The sequence below is a fragment of the Lynx canadensis genome, chromosome E3 (assembly GCF_007474595.2).
Source record: "Lynx canadensis isolate LIC74 chromosome E3, mLynCan4.pri.v2, whole genome shotgun sequence".
NCBI classification, from domain to species: Eukaryota; Metazoa; Chordata; class Mammalia; order Carnivora; family Felidae; genus Lynx; species Lynx canadensis.
This window is the reverse complement of record NC_044318.1, coordinates 38,781,627-38,802,491: the sequence shown is the minus strand read 5'-3', so window position 1 is coordinate 38,802,491 and position 20,865 is coordinate 38,781,627. Positions and strand designations below refer to the sequence as shown.

At 50.3% G+C, this 20,865-nt stretch overlaps 1 protein-coding gene across 1 annotated transcript in view; it reads right to left on the bottom strand.

Moving 5' to 3' along the window:
* CARD11 (caspase recruitment domain family member 11) overlaps positions 1-20,865 on the bottom strand; it is a 144,092-nt gene that overhangs the window by 122,136 nt on the left and 1,091 nt on the right. The window lies entirely within an intron of this gene.

The window sequence follows — 20,865 nt, the reverse complement described above, 5'->3', positions numbered from 1 at the left end:
TATTACCGCACGCTGATAAAAAAACAACAACACAACAACCCGCTGAGAGGTTCCTGTACGCTGAACACCTTAAATGACCCTTGACTTGTGTGTGTGTGCGTGTGTGTGTGTGTTTCCCCTTTAATTCCTGCAGAAAGCATGGCTTAAATCCAGGAGGAAAATGTTCCCATCTGTAGGCTAGTAATATACATTCAACAGTTTTCAATTGCTTGAGCTATGAAATATGATGATAGCCGTCTATATATCTCATGGGGGGAAAGATACCTTGAAACTCACTCTGCCACGGTATTGATGGGGACGCATTTCTGCAGGAAATGTGCAGAAAGACGCGCGGCTCATGATTTCAGCCGAAGCCCAGGAGGGCGGCCTCGTGATGGGCCATGGAGGGGCCGTCTCGTGCGGCAGGCAGATGTCGGGAAAACGTAGAATCGCCCCACCCGCCACCCACGGCCGTCTGCTGTCCATTTCCCCCTTTCCAAGGGGATAGATGACGGTCTCGGAAACTTGACCGTCTTCTTTCTCGGTTAATCAACATTAGGGTAATTGGCACATTACATCCATTTTACAGTGTGGCGTGTGCGCTTGCGGCTCCGAATAAATAATGAATGATCGCAGTAATGACCAGAAACGCGCGTGAGCTACTGCGGCGAGCGCATAATGGATGCTTTGTTTGTCTTCGGGGACTGTATTACCAGCGTGTAACTGATGAGGCTCTAAAACGCTCGGGGTTACCTGAGGCTTGAAAGGTGCTTCATCAAGCGGAGTCCGCTGCTCTGCGCCCAGACCGTAAGAGTGGCCCGATATTTGCTTGCGGTCCCCCTGTTTAAAAATGGAAAATATGCCGCCCTGCTCATCCATCACCGTGCCTGCCAAATGCTTTCTCCCCCTCCCTCTGCTTTTAGAAAAAGCGACTGGAAACGCCCAAGCAATGCCAATGGCTGAGTTATGTCTGTTTTTAGCACGCAATGTTTGAGCACCAAAGTCAGGGCTCATTAAAACTACGAATGTGGTGGCTTCTAGAACTGCCACTTTAAACGTAGTCATCTACACATCAGTGGTTCCCGAACTGTTTATAGTAGTCTGGGTTTTTATGAGGCATCTCTCAGTATCTGTGTGGTGCAAACACACTTCAGTATATTTCCCCAAGGTCCAGCTGAGCACGGCACTGGCGAGCTCACTCCGGCCAGTGAAAAGTAACAGCCCTCCATGACGGATGCGAAGAGAACCTGTCGCTTTATCCGTGTCGACGCCAGCGCGTGACCGTTACGGACGACTAGTTAGAAGAGTTAGATGCCTTTCTGGGCGTGTGTGCTTACTTAATCCTTTAAAGCTTACGCCTGGGAATATTTTACATTCTATAAAATTAAGCACATCGCTCTCTACTTTGAACTTAGCCGTATGCGGGGTGGAACACTGGTGTTTCTTCTGACCTTTGATTTTCTTAATCGAAAGGCTGGTGTCCGTTTGAAATGTTCGCACCGAAACGGCTGAGTTCAGGGTGTGGGGACACAGAGAAACTTTGCAAGGGCGGATCGAGGAAGAGCAGATAGGAGGATAGGAAGCAGCAGAGGATAGCAGATAGGAGGAAGGGAGCTCGGCAAGGAGCGAGGGAGGGAAGGAGGGAGGGATGGAGGGAGGGAGGAAGGAAAGAAGGAAGGAAGGAAGGAAAGAAGGAAAGAGGGAGGGAGGAGGGAGGGAAGGAAGGAAGGAAGGAGGGAGAGGGAGGGAGGGAAGGAAGGAGGGAGGGAGGGAAGGAGGGAGGGAGGGAGGGAAGGAAAGGAGGGAGGGAGGGAGGGAGGGAGGGAAGGAGGGAGGGAGGGAGGAGGGGGAGGGAGGGAAGGAGGGAGGGAGGGAGGGAGGGAGGGAGGGAGGGAAGGAAGGAGGGAGGGAGGGAGGGAGGAAGGAAGGAAGGAAGGAAGGAGGGAGGGAGGGAGGGAGGATAGCAGGTGTAAGTTAGAACAAAGTATCCTAGGAGGGATCCCACAGAAGCAAACGCTGGGAACGAACAACAAAATGCTCACCCGAGAGATAAACGCACCGAATGAGTACATTAGACGCCGTGGAGGTAGAGGGTTTCCTTTGGCATGGTGTCTGAGACACCCACGTGGGAGCTGCCCGGAGGGATGAAGCCAAACCAAAGAAAAACCGCCAAACAACCAAACACTACACCAGCTACATATCCGTATACACGCTATTTTCTTCAGCACTGACTTCAGCGTCAGGGGTTGCGAAGATTAAATTATGGTGTGGAAATGGCCCACGCAATGTTAAAAGTACTCAGCCGACACGTGAAATGTATCAATATTCTATTAATAACTGTTAAGTTGCATCAGGCCAGCATATATTACTGTGGGTACAGCTTGTTTAGTACATGCCGTTCCAACCCTTCCAGACACACCCCACCTCCAGGATGAGCACTGGCCTGTGGGACGACCAGAGCAGATCATTAAAAAAAATTTTTTTTTTTAACGTTTTATTTTTTGAAGAGGCAGAGCAGGACACAGCATGAGCAGGGGAGGGGTAGAGAGAGAGGGAGACCCAGAATCCAAAGCAGGCTCCAGGCTCTGAGCTCGAACTCACAACCCGTGAGATCGTGACCTGAGCCGAAGTCGGACCCTCAACTGACCGAACCATGGAGGCAGCCCCAGAGTAGATCAGTTTTAACACTACCCTCTGCACTTCAAAATTAGTTTCGGTAACAATTCTGTCATGATCGGCAGCGGTCATTATTTGTTTGGTTTTGGTTTTAAAATAATGACCAGTTGTAAAAAAGAAGGAATTTCAATGTTAAAGATAGTGTTCAGGGGCACCTGCGTGGCTCAGTGAGCAAAGCATACAACTTCAGCTCAGGTGACCATCTCGTGGTTCGTGGGTTCGAGCCCCACGTGGCGCTCTGTGCTGACAGCTCAGAGCCTGGAGCCTGCTTCCGATTCTGTGTCTCCCTCTCTCTCTGCCCCTCCCCCACTCACGCTCTGTCTCTTTCTCTCCAAAATAAACATTGAAAAAAATTTTTTTAAAGTATTCAAATTCAAGAAAATATCTCATATGTGAACTAAAATGCATACTTAATGAAATAAAGACTACAGCTTGTGATTCACCTTGTTTCCCTGTTTTAAATTTTAAACGTAAAAACAACTCCTAGTGGCCACAGTAATGGTAGAAATGAAATAACTCAAGTTTTGTTTTGTTCTTTATAATCGCTGTGCTAGTGTTATCCATTAGGAATCGGTGTCGAAAGACAAGTGTACAATGCCACGGGAGAACCACGAGACGAGAACTGGTCTCAACAGAGCTTAAGCAGTTCTGAACCTGTAGGAACTTTTAAATTTTATTTATTTATTTTTTTTTTTAATTTTTTTTTCAACGTTTATTTATTTTTGGGACAGAGAGAGACAGAGCATGAACGGGGGAGGGGCAGAGAGAGAGAGGGAGACACAGAACTGGAAACAGGCTCCAGGCTCTGAGCCATCAGCCCAGAGCCCGACGCGGGGCTCGAACTCACGGACCGCGAGATCGTGACCTGGCTGAAGTCGGACGCTTAACCGACTGCGCCACCCAGGCGCCCCGGAACTTTTAAATTTTAAAGAGCTTTATTGAGATATAATCTGTGTACCATAAAGCTCACCTATTTAAAGTGTGCAATTCAATCAAAATTGCACCGGCATTCTTCTCAAAGCTAGAAGAAACAATCCTAAAATTTGTATGGAACCACAAAAGACCCCAAATAGCCAAAGTAATGTTGAAAAAGAAAACCAAAGCGGGAGGCATCACAATCCCGGACTTTAGCCTCTACTACAAAGCCGTAAGCATCTACACAGTATGGTATTGGCACAAAACAGACACACAGACCAATGGAAGAGAATGGAGAACCCAAAATTGGACCCACAAATGTATGGCCAACTAATCTTTGACAAAGCAGGAAAGAATATCCAACGGAAAAAAGACAGTCTCTTTAACAAATGGTGCTGGGAGAACTGGACAGCAACATGCAGAAGAATGAAACTAGACCACTTTCTTACACCATACACAAAAATAAACTCTAGATGGATGAAGGACCTGAATGTGAGACAGGAAACCATCAAAACCCTAGAGGAGAACACAGGCAACAACCTCTTTGACCTCAGCCGCAGCAACTTCTTACTCAACCCGTCTCCAAAGGCAAGGGAAATAAAAGCAAAAATCAACTACTGGGACCTCATCAAGATAAAAAGCTCCTGCACAGCAAAGGACACAATCAGCAAAACCAAAAGGCAACCGACAGAATGGGAGAAGATATTTGCAAACGACGTATCAGATAAAGAGTTAGTATCCAAAATCTATAAAGAACTTACCAAACTCAACACCCGAAAAACAAATAATCCAGTGAAGAAATGGGAAGAAGGCATGAATAGACACTTCTCCCAAGAAGACATCCAGATGGAACAGACACATGAAACGATGCTCAGCGTCACTCATCATCAGGGAAATACAAATCAAAACCACACTGAGATATGACCTCATTCCGGTCAGAGTCGCTAAAATAAACAATTCAGGAAACAACAGATGCTGGCAAGGATGTGGAGAAATGGGAACCCTCCTACACTGTTGGTGGGAATGCAAACTGGTGCAGCCACTCTGGAAGACAGTATAGAGGTTCCTCAAAAAATTAAAAATAGATCTACCCTATGACCCAATAATAGCACCACTAGGAATTTATCCAAAGGATACAGGAGTGCTGATTCATGGGGGCACATGCACCCCAATGTTTATGGCAGTGCTTTCAACAATAGCCAAAGTATGGAAAGAGCCCCAAGTCAACTGATGAATGGATAAAGATGTGGTTTATATATACAACGGAATACTAGTTGGCAATGAAAGAGAATGAAATCTTGCCATTTGTAGCAACATAGATGGAACTGGAGGGTATTATGCTAAAGGAAATAAGTCAGGCAGAGAAAGACAGATATCACATGTTTTCACGCATCTGTGGATCTTGAGAAACTTAACAGAAGACCATGGGGGAGGGGAAGGGGAAAAATAGTTTCAAATGGAGAGGGTGGGAGGCAAACCATAAGAGACTCTTAAATACAGAGAACAAACTGATGGTGGATGGGGATGGGGAAGAGGGGCAAATGGGTGATGGGCACTGAGGAGGGCACCTGTTGGGATGAGCACTGGGTGTTGTATGTAAGCGATGAATCATAGGAATCTACTCCCAAAGCCAAGAATACACTGTATACACTGTATGTTAGCTAACTTGACAATAAATATTTTAACAAAATAAAAAATAAAAGGCTTCATGGTAAAAGTGACAATTAAAAAAAATAAAGTGTGTAATTCAATGGGTTTTGGTATCTATCTCTACAGAGTTGTGTAATCACACCCTAACCTAATTAGAGAACATTTAATCACCACCCCCCCAAACCAACCCGGTACCCACAGGCAGTCATTCTTGCCCCTCCCTCCAAGCTCCTCCTCCACCACCCCTTCCTACCCTCCCTCCCCCGACCCTGTGGCTGGCCACGAATCTACTCTCTATTTCTATGGATTTGCCTTTTCTGGACATTTCATACAAAAGGAAGCAGGCAGGAGGAGGACCCTTGTATCCGGCTTCTTTCATTTAGCCAAAGGCTTCCAGGGTTCATCTGGGTCATGGCATAAATCAGCATTTTATTCCTTGTGTTGCCAAATAATACTCTTTTCTCTAAATACACATTTGGTTGGTCTTTTCATCAGTTGATGGACATACAGGTTGTTTCCACTTTGGAGCAACTACAAATAATGCTATAAACATTTACGTACAAGCTTTTGTGTTGACATCTGTTTCCTCTCACTTGAGTAGGTAACTAAGAGTAGCACTGCGGGGCCACATTGAACTCTAACATCTTGGGGACCTGCCAAACTGTTTTCCAAAGCAGGTCCAACATTTACATTCCCACCAACAATGTATGAGCCAATTTTTCCTTTTTTGCCAACACTCGCTACTGTCGGTGTCTTCTATCATAACCATTCTAATGGGTGTGAAGTGGTATCTCATTGTGGGTTTGATCTGCGTTTCCCTGATGACGAATGACACTGAGCATCTTTCTTTGTGTTTATTTGCTATTTGCATATCTCCTTTATAGAGCTGTCCATTCACATTCTTTGACCATTAAAAAAAACGGGGTTGACTTTTTATTATTGAGTTGTAAGAGTTCTTTATGTATGCTGGATACGAGTCCCTTATCAGATTCGTGGTCTGTAGATATTCTCCCTTGTTCTGTGGGTTCTTTTCACTTTCCTGATGGTATCGTTTGTAGGAAAAGTTTTAATTTTGATGTAGTCCACTTGATTTTGTCTTTTGTCACGTTGTGCACTGGTGAAATATCTAAGGAATCAGTGACTAATCCGAGGTCACAAATATATACTCACGTTTTCTTCCAAGAGGGTCATAAGTTTAGTCCTTACATTTAGGTGTGGGATCCACTTGGATGTAATATTTGTGTATAGAGTGAGGTAGGGATCCAAATTCATTCTTTTGTGGGTAGACCTCTCTTTGTCCCAGCACCCTAATTGAAAAGACAGTTCTCTCAACGAATTGTTTTGGCCTCTTTGTTGAAAATCAATTGTCTATAAATAAAGGTTTATTTTCAGAGTCTCAATTTTATTCCATGTATATGTCCATCCTTAAGGTAGTACTACAATACACTGATTACATTAGCTTGGTAGTGAGCTTTGAAATCAGAAGGTATGAGTTCTTCAACTTTGTTATTCATTTGCAAGATTGTCTTGGCTGTTCTGGGGTCTTTAAATTTCTGCATGACTTTTACGGCCAGCTCATCAATTTCTGCTAAACAGGCAGAGAAGGTTTTGATAGGAATTGTGTGAATCTGTATATCAATTTGAGGAGGACAAACATGGGATGTCTTCTCATTTATTTACATCTTTAACTTCTTTCAATGATATGTTTATGGTTTTCAGTGTATAAGTCTTCACTTCTGTTAAATTTATCTTCGTTATTTTATGCTTTTGATGCTATTGTAAATAAATAGTTTTAACTTTTCCTTTCTTTTTTTTTTTAATGTTTACTTATTTTTGAGAGAGAGAGAGAGAGAGAGAGACAGACAGACAGACAGACATAGAATCTGAAACAGGCTCCAGGCTCTAAGTTGTCAGCACAGAGCCTGACGCGGGGCTCGAACCCACCAACCGTGGAATCGTGACCTGAGCCAAAGTTGAATGCTTAACCGACTGAGCCACCCAGGCACTCCTTAACTTTTTCTAAATATTGTAAACAGTTTTCTTGGTTTTGTTTTCAGATTGTTTATTGCTAGTGTACAGAAATGCAATTGATTTTTGTATATTTATCTTGTATCTCTCAATCTTCCTGAAACTGTTGATTAGCTTTAATAGTGTTTCAGTGGATTTCTTGGGATCTTCCATATACAGGATCATGTCATCTGCACAGAGAGGTAGTCGTACTTTTTTTTTTCTAATCCATATACCTTTTCTTTCTTTTCTTGCCTAATAGCCTTGGCCAGGCCCTCCAGCAGAAGTGCTGAGACGCGCAACCTTGTCTTGTTTCCATGGCAACGCCCTTGGGAACGGAACATGCTGTGTAGCTGAGCTGGTGTGTGTTGGGGGTGGGCTGTTGAACTGCATGAATTCCTATGTAGAATACAGTACTTATCCAAGTTCAAGTAATAAACATGTGCTAATCTGGGGCTCACTATACGTGATTAAAACCCTACAGTAACCACTGCAATTGTTTAGCACTTAGACAAATCAAAGGTATTTTTTAAGGAGGAATTTATCACTGGCATTATGTAGCGTTGCTGGTGCAATTAGCTGGTCTTATTGTAAAATTCCCCACGATGCGCTTTCTATTGCTCACATCCAAAGCAGATGGTACCCAAGGCCCACACCCTCGGTGCAAGGATGCGTGCCCCGTTTTTCCAGCAGTCTCTGAACCGTCCTTTGGGTGTGAACCAATCCGTCTTGGGCACACACGCCGGGCCACCCACGAGATGGGCCACAGCCCACTGCTGCCTCCCGCCCCACCTGTGCCCAGAAGACCCTTCACACCTGCTGCGGAGTTGACTGGGATGGTCTGGGGACCCACTGAGTGGCACCGTCCACTCTGTCTCAACACTGGGGTTGGGGGCCCGTGGTCCGAGGGTGCAGGATGACAGTGCCATGGGGGCTGCAGTGTTGAGTCCGCACACCCCTGGGTGGAGCGGGGCCTGTGACAATGACGTGGCTGTACTGTCGCTCACCCTGTGACCCTGGGCTCGTGGCTGCAGTTATGTTTCTCTCCCGTTAAAAGGAGCCCTGGGACAGCCTCGACCCCCTGCACCACCTCGGTGCCTCCTTCTTTCACTACCCGCCCCAGAGCGGAAGGTTTTGTTAACGTGGCATTGGTACTGAGCCTTCGGAAGGAACGAGGTGCTATGAATAAAAGGGGGGAAAAACAACCCGCTGATCTCATCCCTACCGTCTAGGGGCTTGCGTTCTTGGGTTTGTCAAAAATATATATTTAAACTTTCATTTACTAATTCTTTTACACGGAGCAGGGGGAATGGAGAGAGAGTGGTTTCCTTACGTGAGCTCACTAACTGAGATTAGCTATTTCTAGAAAAAGGAGCGCTGTTTTGAATAAGGAAGTGCGTGCTCCCAAAGAGGCTGTCACGGAAGGAGGGGGCTGCCAGCACCCCACTCGAGTCCCCCGGTATGTGCCACTTCTGGGCCCCAAGGCCCCATCATCACCAGCCATGGTCACCCGGGAGTCTCCATGGCTCACGCGCAGCCCTCAGCTACCCCAGTGTACGGCAGGTGCGGCTGGAGGCTGATTACCCCAAGTCACTGTCACTTACCTGTGTAGCAGGTGACTCTGCCGTGCACCTGTGCGGGATCCCCAGCAGGACCGGCTGCCACTGCCCACGGCGGTAGCTGGGTCAACAGAACCCTTTTGCTTACTGTGTCCATTCCCCGTCCTACCCCGTCACTGTCCCACCGGGATGTTCTGGGACCTCCTCCCGTGTAAGCCACTTGCCTTCCAATCTGGTTTCAGGGTCTGCTTCTGGGGTCCCCAACCCAAGATAGAATCAACGGCATGAGGACAAGGGCTGAGAGAGGGTCTCTTGGGAATCTGGGGTGGCCACAGACACCTCCATTTTTTTTTTTCGATAGCACATCATCTACCATGGGAAGGGTCAGCAAGCCACAGCCCATGGCCAAATCCAAAGCACAGTCTTACATTCTGGTAGAATCTGGAGTGAAGAATTGTTGCTACTTTTTTGTTTCATTTGGTTAGGATCTCATGATGGGGACGTTTACTGTTCCCCCGCCCCCACTCCAGTGTTGTTGAGATATGATTGATACATAACAGTGTATTTGCTTCAGGTACACAACACAATGATTTGGGGCCTGGACATATTGTGAAATGCTCACCACGGTAAGTTTGGTTAACTTCCACCATTACACAGTTAAATTTTTTTTTCTCATGATGACGACTTTAACGGTTTACTCTCTTAGCAGCGGTCAAATACATACTACAGTATTTTCAGATCGTCACTTTTAAGGTTCCCACCATTCTTTTTTTTAAAAAAATTTTTTTTTCAACGTTTATTTATTTTTGGGACAGAGAGAAACAGAGCATGAATGGGGGAGGGGCAGAGAGAGAGGGAGACACAGAATCGGAAACAGGCTCCAGGCTCTGAGCCATCAGCCCAGAGCCCGACGCGGGGCTCGAACTCACGGACCGCGAGATCGTGACCTGGCTGAAGTCGGACGCTTAACCGACTGCGCCACCCAGGCGCCCCAAGGTTCCCACCATTCTTAACGTGTGACAACGTGCCAGAAATGGCCACCAAACTGTGCGTTTTAAAACATTTTCCTGAAAGGAATGGACTCTTTTGACACACAGGGCGATGCAAGCATGCTTTTCCCACGTCGAGTAGAGGGCTTGCTTTAAAAAGATGTTGATTCATTACCCAGGAAGGTGGCATGGGTGGGTTTACAGCCGTAGGAGGAAATCTGTCGTCCTTCTAACGTGTCAGGTGTCTCATTTGGAGCTATCACCGGTGCGCGTGGGAAGCCTTTTGGGAATGTGTGGTCTGGGTCACATGACCTTGAACTGAGAGACCAGCACATTTGTTTCCAGGAAGCTCTCTCCTGTATCTGCGAAATGGGCTAAGAATTCCTGCCCTGCTTGTTTGTCGTCAGAAGCCAGTGAGGATGGTGAGTAAACACGTGATCTGATCTGTTTCCTCTCCTGCCCTCGCCACACACTTGCCTTCAAGTGGAGGCTGGAACCAAGGACAGTTTTGTGTGGCTTCTCTAAAGTTTCCAGTATCTCTGGTAAGCGTCAGACAAGCATCAGATGAAAGGCGGTTTATAGATACAAAATGCCGCTCTGATTACAATAAAGCCTTATGCCCAAAGTGATATAAATAAGGGGAGTAACAATAAAGAGGAAAAAAGTATCACAGCCTCGGTGCAGGAATCCACGTGTGCGACTGATCTGTGGGCTCAGGGACCAGGAAAACGGAACTGCACACGGCTGGGGGACCGTGGGCACAGACTCTGAGAAATTAAGCGTCTCCTCCTTAGGAGCGAGGAGGCGATGAGGGTAACCATCTCTGTTCTTGGCTGGGTAACGGGCCGTCCCTCCTTCCGCCTCTGCGTCCCCTTCCTCTCACCCCCAGGGGGCGCTCTTTCCTCCGCCTTGGAACCAGGCTTCCACCAGCTCCCTTGCGCCTGGACCGTGCCAACCCTCTCCACCGCCAGCCTCCCGTGCAAATCCCACCCATCCGGGGGTCAGGACTGCACCCGATGCTTCGTGCACCTGCCTCTGTGCCCGCACTGCGCTGAGCCCTTTCACAGAGTAGCTCAATCTCACCATGACTGCAGGTCTTGGTTTGGGCTTCCCCGGAAACCAAGGCTGAGACGGGGAACTCTGCGCACATGGTGTACTTGGGAGGGGATCCCAGGAAACAAGGTAGGAGCAGGGGGAAACAAGGCTGGGGAGGCCGAGAACACAGCGCGCTTGGAGAACAGGTGAGCACTGGGGACAGAGGAGCGCTGCCCCTGGGGGGCCCTGGGGACAGCTCAGAATGGCATGGGGTGACCTCCCTGGGGAGTGCGAAGCTGTTCTTTATCCACCAGCTCCTGGAGTGTCTGGAAAAGGCCCCGGGGGCACAAAAATGCACATACAGCTAGAGGGAACCAGTGGGTGTCACTAAAATCGATTCCAAGGGAGGAACCTTGGAGTTCTGCCAACACGCAGAGGAAGCCAGTCCCCATTTTGCAGATGAGGTTACCGGTGCTGGCCGCTGACTCATGGTGGAACCAGGAACTCCTACTATTCTGTTGGGATCTCACCTCCTATTCCTCGCCCCCTGCCCAGCGCCGAGAGGAATCCGTTGTACGGAAAAGAGCACAGATTACGTTCATGACCAAACCACCAGCCCTCAGGCCCCAGGGCCCTTGCACATCCACCCTTGGAATCCTGTGAGGCCCAGCACGTGCCTTTGCTGCCTGTCCTTGAGCCTGAAGCACACACGTTTGAACTGGCTCCTGCTTGCAGCGTGAGGTGGGAGTGAGGTGGGGAAAACTCACTCTCAGAAGCAAGATCCAGATATGGACGAAGTCATGAGACCTCCCAGGGGAAGGGGCCTCGAGCTTCGGTCTCTGAGGGAGAAGGTTTTCAAAGCACAGATCCTCTGCCAAAAATTAAAATGAATTTCAGTCCTAAGTTGCGTCACGTTTCTCCACATATTACAGGGAGTTATTACATAAACTTATATATAACTTATATATGTTATATTACACATAACTTAATGCCTGCCCAAGTGGCTTCTCAAGGCCCCCCGCCTCCTGTCCCTAGTGCCCAGCTGTTCCCGAGACCCTAATGGCCAAACTCACCCCCTGCCTCAAACTCCTCCCCAAGCCCTGGCTCGTGGGCTCCCTCCCCCCCCTTCCCAGCCCGTCCTGTCGATCAGAGTCCAGCAAGAGTCCCTCGTCTTTAGGAAGTGGAAACCAGACACATTGCCAAAAGAATCTTTTCAGTGGGAGAGGAGAGAGAACACTTTCTGCATCTGGGCCCCTTCGATTGGACAGATATGTGTCGATGTTGATGGAGTCCGGCTGACCTGTGTCCCTGGGTCCTGGGAGGGAGCTTCTGAATCCTTGCAATTTCCCAAATGACAGAGGAGCATCTGTCACGCAGGGCTCAGCCCTCACCTGGGTTTATGCTAACAAGACGACGAAGATGGGGGGTGGGGCACACCAGAAGGGACCCACTGTGTGCTTACAGGGTTGGGGCTCCAAGTCGGGTGACGTCAGCCCAATGTCTCGGGAGAGGAAGGGCTGGAGACAGAGTTCAACCACGTGACCAGGGATTCGATCGATCACGCCCAGGTCATGAAACCCCAATAAAACTGGACCCCAAGACTCCCCCTGCTTTGGGGTGGTAATCAGACGTGTGCATGGGGAACGAGAAACATCTTCCCAGTCCCTGACTATGGGTCTCTTCTTTCGGCTGGTCCTAATTCGCAGCCTTTACCACAAAACAGTAGAAGTCAGCACAGTGTTTTCTTGGTCTAACAGTTGTTCCTGTGAATTATTGAACCTGAGGGAACCGCCGGGGGCTGCAAATCTGTAGCCAGATGGTCAGAAGTGTGGGTGGCCTGGGACCTCTGGGCTCGCAGCGAGCCTCTAAAGTGAGGACGGTCTTAGCTGCGACATTTGACCGAACTCGTAGTCGGTGTCAGAACTGGACTGTGACGAGTGTCCTCCTTGTAGATGATAGAACGGAGATGAAAATGTGTCATTCTGTTTGGAGGAAGTCGCTTTTCAGGTTTGACTAATTCATTGCGCTGGGACCTAGATTTTCCCCTCAGAATTCTGTCCTTGTTTTTGTTTCGTTTTTTGACTAAAGATGAGCATAAGAGTGAAAAATTGTCGGCTGGGCCTTGAAAACCGGGCCACGGTGAACTGCGAGCCTTGGAGCCTACAGTCCTGTGTCTCCCTTAAAGAAAAAATACATACATATATATGTGTGTGTATATATATATATATACACACACACACACATATAATCATGTATAATATTATGTATATTTATGTATATATTATATATATGTGTTATATATACATATAAATGTCTGCTTATTTATTTGAAAGAGAGAACACAAGTGGAGGAGGGGCAGAGAGAGGAGAGAGAGAAGAATCCCAAGCAGGCTCTGAGCTGTCAGCGCAGAGCCTGACATGGGGCTCAAACTCACAAACCGTGAGATCATGACCTGAGTGGAAACCAAGAGTCGGACGCTTAAAGGACTGAGCCCCCCCAGGCGCCCCCGGGCTTCCCTTTTAAGAGGAGATGGTCCAGTCAGGGTCAGAGGCCACATTCACAAAGAATCCCAGCCTCCCTTCTACAGATCGGGTGCATCATGACTCTGCCCAAATTCTTCCATAACAGCCAACAAATTAACGACTCCTGAGACCCTCGAAAGCCTCGTAAGTGGCAAAGAATCTCCAAAGGAGACCCGGTTTGCTTGGCGTCTTCAGAGTTATCGGGATCAAGCTGGGGTTCGGTTTCTTTTGTTTACTCATTTGTTTCCAAAAATAAATTTCAGGAGGACAGGCCATTAATAAAAGATGCTCCGGTGTACTTGAAACGGTTGGAGAACCAGGCAAAAAGGCGACAAATATGAAATGGATCGTGGCGAAGGGTTTTTCGAAGCCGAGGAGGACAGCGCTAGGACCCAAGCACAGACTGTGTACCGTTGATCTTGGCCAGCTTGTGACCCCCGCCCCGGGTTTCCAGGGCAAAAGTCCCCATCAGGTAGTCACGAAAGAGAAATGCTCTATTCGCGTCTGCAGCTTGGGATTCGAGGTCCTCTGGGAATACTCATTTCTGTCATGCAACCCAAATATTTACGGAGCGTGAGGGGAGCGTGGCCCAGCGTGAGCCACTTTTGCTGGGAGCCTTCTCTCAGAGGCTTCAAATAGTTCCAGAGCCTCTGCAGCGGGTCTGGGGACAGGGTGGGCACTTTGATGTCCTATGATCCCACGGTGGGGTCCCCGGTCCCCCACCCACCAACCCTGACATCTTGGGCAACCTCAGCTCCCTCATTCGCGAAAATGCAGATACTAATTACTACGTAGGGCGGGTCAAATAGTCTTTCCCCCACTCCCCAATTCATGTCCACTGGCACCTTAGAATGTGGTTCTTTGGAAGCAGGGTCTTTGCAGATAGAGTCAGCTGAGGGCTCGAGAGGAGAGCATCCTGGCCTGAGGGTGGACCCTAAATGATGGGTGTCCTTGTAAGAGGAGAGCACACAGACGGACACACCCAGGGAAAGTCCCGTGAAGTCGGAAGCAGAGATCGCAGCGATGCGTCCACAGGCCAAGGATGCCAAGAATTCCTGCAACCGTCAGGAGCGAAGGCACGGGGAGGAGGGAGCAGAGAGCGCCTCCAGAAGGAACAGATGCCCCAGCACCTCGATCGCGGACTCGTGGCCCTCCGGACCCGTGAGAGAATCTGTTCTGTTGTTTTAGCCCCCCACCCCCCCCCAGCATGCGGTGATTAGTTACAGCACTCGCAGGGGACTGTGGCTCGGTCAGGGCGAAGAGGACTCCAGTGTTTGGTCGGTGTGAATGCTCGGCCAGTTCTTTCTCGTTCTGTTCTTTCCGTTCTTGGCTGCTTTGGTGGATGACACTGCAGCTATGGGAGGCGTTCGGCTCCGTCCCGCAGCTCCCGCATTTACCCACTGAAAAACGTCTTCGCGGGGGCTCCGTCTCCGTGCCCGGGCGTGGGCACATAGGCTTCGGCTTCTCCTTTATTTTCGTATGTGCGGCAGACACTGCCGGTTTCCTGCTCGTGTGGCGCTCGTTGGCATCCACGTCTGGGCACGCTGGCCCACCCCTGGCTCACGACCGCAGCAGCCAGAACCCTTCCTGAGAACCCCCTCGGCTTTTAGCCCCGGCTTGGTTTGCAGGTGGGACAGAGAGTGGAGCCCCCCCCCCCCCCGGCTCCCCTTCGACCAATGATCGGCGAGAGTCAGTGAATAAGTCGCCAGGTCCCCACCCTCCACCTGGGGTGTCCCCAGGGGTGAGCCCCAGCTTCCTACCGTCCTACCGCCCCCAGCAGGAGTGAGCCCTGCTCGGTTGGCCACGTCGGCGAGCTGCTTGGTGACACACACAGTATTGGCTTTCTTCCTGGATCGGTCCCCCGTGGCTTCTGGAACAAATGACCGCAAGCCACGTGGCTGGACACAGAAGACACTATGCCCTCACAGTCCTGGAGGCCAGAAGTCTGAAATCAGCATCCTGGGCTGACATCAGGCGTCAGTGGGACCGCGCTCCCTCCGGAGGCTCGAGGGGAGAATCTTTCTTTGCCTTTTCCGGTTTCTGGCGGTTGCCAGTGACCCCTGGCATCCTTGGATTGTGGGCACATCACTCCAGTTTCTGTCTGTGTCTCCGCATGGTCTCCTCTTCTGCGGTCAAATCCCTCTCTGCCTCCCTCATATAAGGACACCTGTGAGTGTCTGAAGGCCTCTCCCAGACCAGAACAATCTCCCTGCCTCGAGATCTATAAGTTAACCGCATCTGCAAAGACCCTTTTTGCCACACAAGGTAACGGTCACAGGGATTAGGACTCGGATATCTTTGCGGGGGTGGGGGGGGGGGGCGCGGCGTCATTCAGCTGACTACACTTCCCTTCCTGGAATCAACTCCCCGATAAACTACTCACACTCCCCTCCTAGTCTCAGGATCCGAGACTATTATGTCATAGGGAATGAGAATCACTCTTTAAGGAATGATTTACACACGTGATGTGCCGACATTTCTCTAGCAATCATATTTACAGGAGTCGGAACAGGGTTGTTAAATTCTTTGAGGGTTATTAACCCAGAACCATAATCCCAAGGTGGAGGGAACAATTGGCTTGAACAGGCTTTTGGATAACAATAATCCCCCCCCCCCAAAAAAAAGGAAACCAGGGAGAAGTCTGATGGGGACTCTCACTGCCACTGAAAACACTTCTCAACTTCAGTCTCTGTGGCTTATAATTTGATCTATCTCGCGGGAGAGGAGTTTGGGTGGGAGGTCCCCAGGCCGGAGGGAGCCGAACCCTCAGCCGTAATCCGTCACTTGTAGCGGGGTGTGGAAAGTGGGAATGAATGGTGAGCTCGTCCCGCTGGGCCTTCATCAGGGCGGGCGAGGCTGAAAACCCCCCAGTTCCCCACGGCTGCTTCCTCGACACCAACGCTGAGATCATGACTCTGCGGCCGACGCTTCAACTTTCGCTGGCGGGGCTGAAAGTCACCGTACCGTTTCTGGAGATGTTCTTGGAAGTGACGTTTAAGTGGAGACCCCGAGGATGAAAAGGAGTGAGCCGACTTAGAGATGAGGCAGAGACAAGGCCGAGACAACGTGTCCTGGCAGAAGGAGACGTATCAGGGAAGAAAAGACCCAGGATAGGGGCGTCTCAGGTAGAATGACCACAGATCAGAGGCGGCGAGGGGCAGGGGCCCGTCGTGGCCCCCTGCTGCTGTGTGTGCGTCTCCTCAGGACATACCGGAAGGCCCCCCGAAGGCCTGGGGGCAACGTCAGGACCTGAGAGGTGTTTTCAGGACATGGCTCACTCCAGCTACCGTGTGCGGAAAGCACCAGGAAAGGGGGAGGGTGGGAGCAGGAGGCCAGGTTAGGCGGCTTCAGACGCGTGGGTGGGACGAGACGGACCTTGACTGGGGGGCACCCTGGCTCCACGCTCCTCTCTGGGCTGAACCGTGTCCCCGGCAAACTCAAGTGCTGGAGTCCTAGCCCCCAGCACTCCTGCGTGTGACTGTGTTCAGAGATGGGGTCTGTAGACAGGTGACTAAGGTAAAGCGAGGTCACAAGGGCGGCTCCCAGTCCGCTCTGACTGGGGTGCTTCTAAGAGGAGGAGGTCAGGACACAGACAGGCACGGGGGACGAGCAGGTGAGGACACAGGAGAAGAAGGCCATCCGGGCACCAGGGGAGGCATTAGGAAGACAGCCGCCCCGCCCACACCTGCATCTCAGACTTCAGCCTCTGGGACTGTGAGAAAACAGCTTCCTGTTGTCTAAGCTGCCAGTATTTGTTACTTTGTCACACACTGTAAGGTAACACACTGTCACAGACCATTAGGCTGAAACCTGCTGTCCCTGTCGGTCGGGTCCAGGCTCTTTTCCCCTCCTGCTTTCTCCATGGGCCTTGCCTTCTCTCTGCTCACAGCTCTCTCGCAGGTGTGCGCGTGGGCTGGCCCGCCCACGCCACACAAATGTCACCCTCTGGGGTGCCTTCTAGGATCATGGCGGGATGGGGCCTAGAGTTCTTATGCACCGCCTGTTTGCCAGATAACTCACTCCAAAATTCTGAACTGCCCCTTCGGCTGCCCCAAGTCTCCTACACATTTAGAGCGATTCTCCAACCAAACGAATGTCACTCCCACATTACAGAGGCAGACCAAATTAGCGTTTAGCAGAGAAAGGGGCTTCTTTTTTTTTTTTTCGCAAATCATATAACTCTAAATTACCTTCAATTCCTAAATGGATTGCTCGTGATTCACTCTACTATGGATAGTCTGTAATGAGATTATATCATGTTTGGGGGAAAACATTCAAATGACCAAGATAATTAATTTTGCATAACAACCAACATATAGCAAGATCCAAAGCCGTAACTCAAAGCCAGCAACCTGCCGGGGCCCCTGGGGGTGATAATGTTTCTTTCAAAACACAGTAACAAAGACAGTTCCAGAGACCCGTGAAATGCAGAGGTTTTAAAGCTGGAAATGTCGGGGCTCTTTCCGTTGGAGCCACAATGCTCGTATTTTCTCAGAAGCTGTCATTTACCGTGGATCTCTCCTGGGTTTGGGAAGATAAAAGAAATCCTCCGGCCCCAAAGACTATCTTGGACGCGCTTTGCTGGGAAAAATCTTTAGAGAACCGATTCCAAGTATGCAAAACGTTTGGTGCTGTTTCAGGGCTCAGCTTATACCAGGATGGAGGGTGTGTGTGTGTGTGTGTGTGTGTGTGTGTGTGTGCGCGCGCGCGCGTCACACGCTCATCTTGTAAAAGAAAGAATAAGATCAAACCCTCTTTGGTTCTTTGAATCCTCATCGCCAGGTGGCTTGATTTGTATGGTATCAGACTTGTCTGAACATCTGGGGAGGAACTGACGCGCGGCGCGGCAGCAATTTTCCGGTTCTGATTCATTGTTAAAAATCACCTCGGAAAGAGCCAGGACCTGGCAGGCCGCGCCCCCCCCCATCCTTGTATCCCTTGGCTGCGTGTAATTCTAACACAGTCTAGGAATATGTGTGAGATTGGGAGCCAGAGAAGCTACATTCTTGCAAAGATCTGCTGCTAACTGCCTGCATGGTCTCGAAAATAAATTCCTGCACTCAAACACTGATGCATGAATCTGTGCACAGTAGCCCCGCCCACAACAGCCAGGATTGGAGAACGGAGATGTCCATCAGCGGATGAGGGGATAAAATAAACTGTGGTACGTCCACGCGGCAGAACACTACTCAGCCATAAAAAGGAACTAAATCCTGAACACAGATGCTAAATGACAGAAGCCAGACACAAAAAGGTCACGTGCTGTAGAATTCCTTTTACGTGAAATATTCAGCATAGGTAGATCCCCAGAGTCAGAACGCAGATCGGTGGGTGCCCGGTGCTGTGACAAGGGGGGAGTGGGCAGTGCCAGCTTCACGGTAGGGGATTCCCTTTTGGGGTGAGAGTGTCTTGGAACCAGGTAGAGGTGGTGATTGCACAACATTGTGAATCGTGCACTTAAAAAAACTTCTTTTTATTTATTTTTGAGAGAGAGCATGAGCGGGATAGGAGCAGACAGAGAGGGAGACACAGAATCTGAAACAGGCTCCAGGCTCCGAGCTTTCAGCACAGAGCCCGACGTGGGGCTCGAACCCAAGAACCATGAGACCATGACCTGAGCTGAAGTCGGACGCTTAACCGACTGAGCCCCAGGTGCCCCATGAATTGTGCACTTTAAAATGGTTAACTTTAGCCTGGCTCAGTCAGTACAGCATGTGACTCAGGATCTCAGGGTTGTGAGCTAGAGCCCCAGGTGGGGTGTGGAAATTACTCAAAACTAAAATCTTAAAAATAAAGCAAAATAAAATACGTAACTTTACATTACGTGAATTTTACCTCCATTAAAGAAAGAGACGTTCCTGCTGTCACTGTCCACCCCCCGCACCCCTCCCCCCCACCCCCAGATCTTGGGGACTTTCTGGGAAAATCAGGGCGATGGACCCCCAACAGAGACTATCTGGGCTGGCCCTGTGATCGGCTGGAACAGGTGCATCAGAAGTGACGCTACGTAGCTTTCACGGCTGGGTAGGGGGCCACCTGCAGTTTCCGTGTAAGGAACGCCTCCCCTCAGAACCTAGCCACGGCCGCTGAGAAAGCGCAGGCGGCCCGAGGGGCCAGGATGGAGCTCAGAGGCACCGGGCACCAGCTGTGTGACACTAGTCGTGCCAGTGAGCTATCTCGATGTTCCAGCCCGGCTGTGCCCTTGGGCGAGGCGCCCCCGCCAGCCCCACCTGGATGGAGGTTTGGTTTACGCAGGGAGACAGCGATCACCACGGAGGCAGGCGCAAAAAGGAACATATCCCTCTCTGCGTATCTATCTCTATACGTATCTCTGCATCTCTCTAGAGATAAAATTCCGTCTATTCCTATCCATCTCCAGATTCACAAAGTGGCTGACACAATGATGGAGGCTGGCAAGTCCATCCTCTGTAGGGCAGGCCAGCAGACTTGAGTCCCAGGGAAGATGTTACAGCTCACGTCCTCTGACAGGTGACTGGCTCAACTCCCTGTTCCTCAGGGCACCCTAGTCTCATTTTCTTGCAGGGCCTTCACCTGATTGGGTGAGGCCCACCCACCTCACGGAGGGTCGCCTGATTTACTCAAGGGCCACTCATTTCACCGGGAGTCTCATCTAAAAAAAACACCTTCATGGCAACATCTGGATTGGTGCTTGACCTCATCTCTGGATACTGTGGTCCAGCCAGGTTGACACCTAAAGGTAACCCTCGTGGCAGGCAATGAACCTCACGACGGTGGGCTTTGGCCACTGGGCCTCAAATTTCGCTTCCATGCTCTGCCCACATCCTCTTGGGTCCCCTTCCATTTCCAGAGCTGCCTGCCCGGGGCACAGAGAGCTGGAGCGCCTAGGGGTGCTTGGCCCCCAGAGCGGCTCCCACCCTATGACCGACCAGGCCAGGCGCGGGAAGCCCCGCCCCTCTCCTCGGGTTGAGACAACCCAGAGCCCTGCTTCACTCTCTGGCACGCCCCACCGGGTCGGACAGAAGCCCCCCTGCATTTGCTCCTCCCATCAGCTCAGTCGTGCTGGGCTCTGCCTGTTCCCTGCCCATCCCTCCTCCCCACCTCCCGTCCCTCCTCCCCCCCTCCCCAGCCGCCCGTGGGCCCTCTGACGCCCATCTTAGGTCTGCTTCTGGGAAACCCGGCCTGACACAAGAGGGCCCTGGAACAGCGGGGGCCAAGGGATATGGGTCCCTGTGCATTTGTGGAAGCAAATGTTTACTGGGGTGGGGGTGGGGCTGACATCTTCCAGCGGAGGAGAACCGGGAGGCTTTCCAGGCAAGGGACAGAATTTACGTGTCCGCCCCGACTTTGCCAGCATCGGTCCTGCCTTTTCCCCACAAGGCCTTGCTAGATGCTGGAGAAGGTGACCCTTCTCCGTGAGGGCCTCATCCTTTACGTAGCAGAACCGAGATGCAAACCCCGTGCCCCACAGGGCGGAGTCGTGGCCTCCCATGCATGCTCACGGCTCTCCTCTCCCGTCACGCCTTCTCCCTGCGGCCCCCACCCCCAGCCACA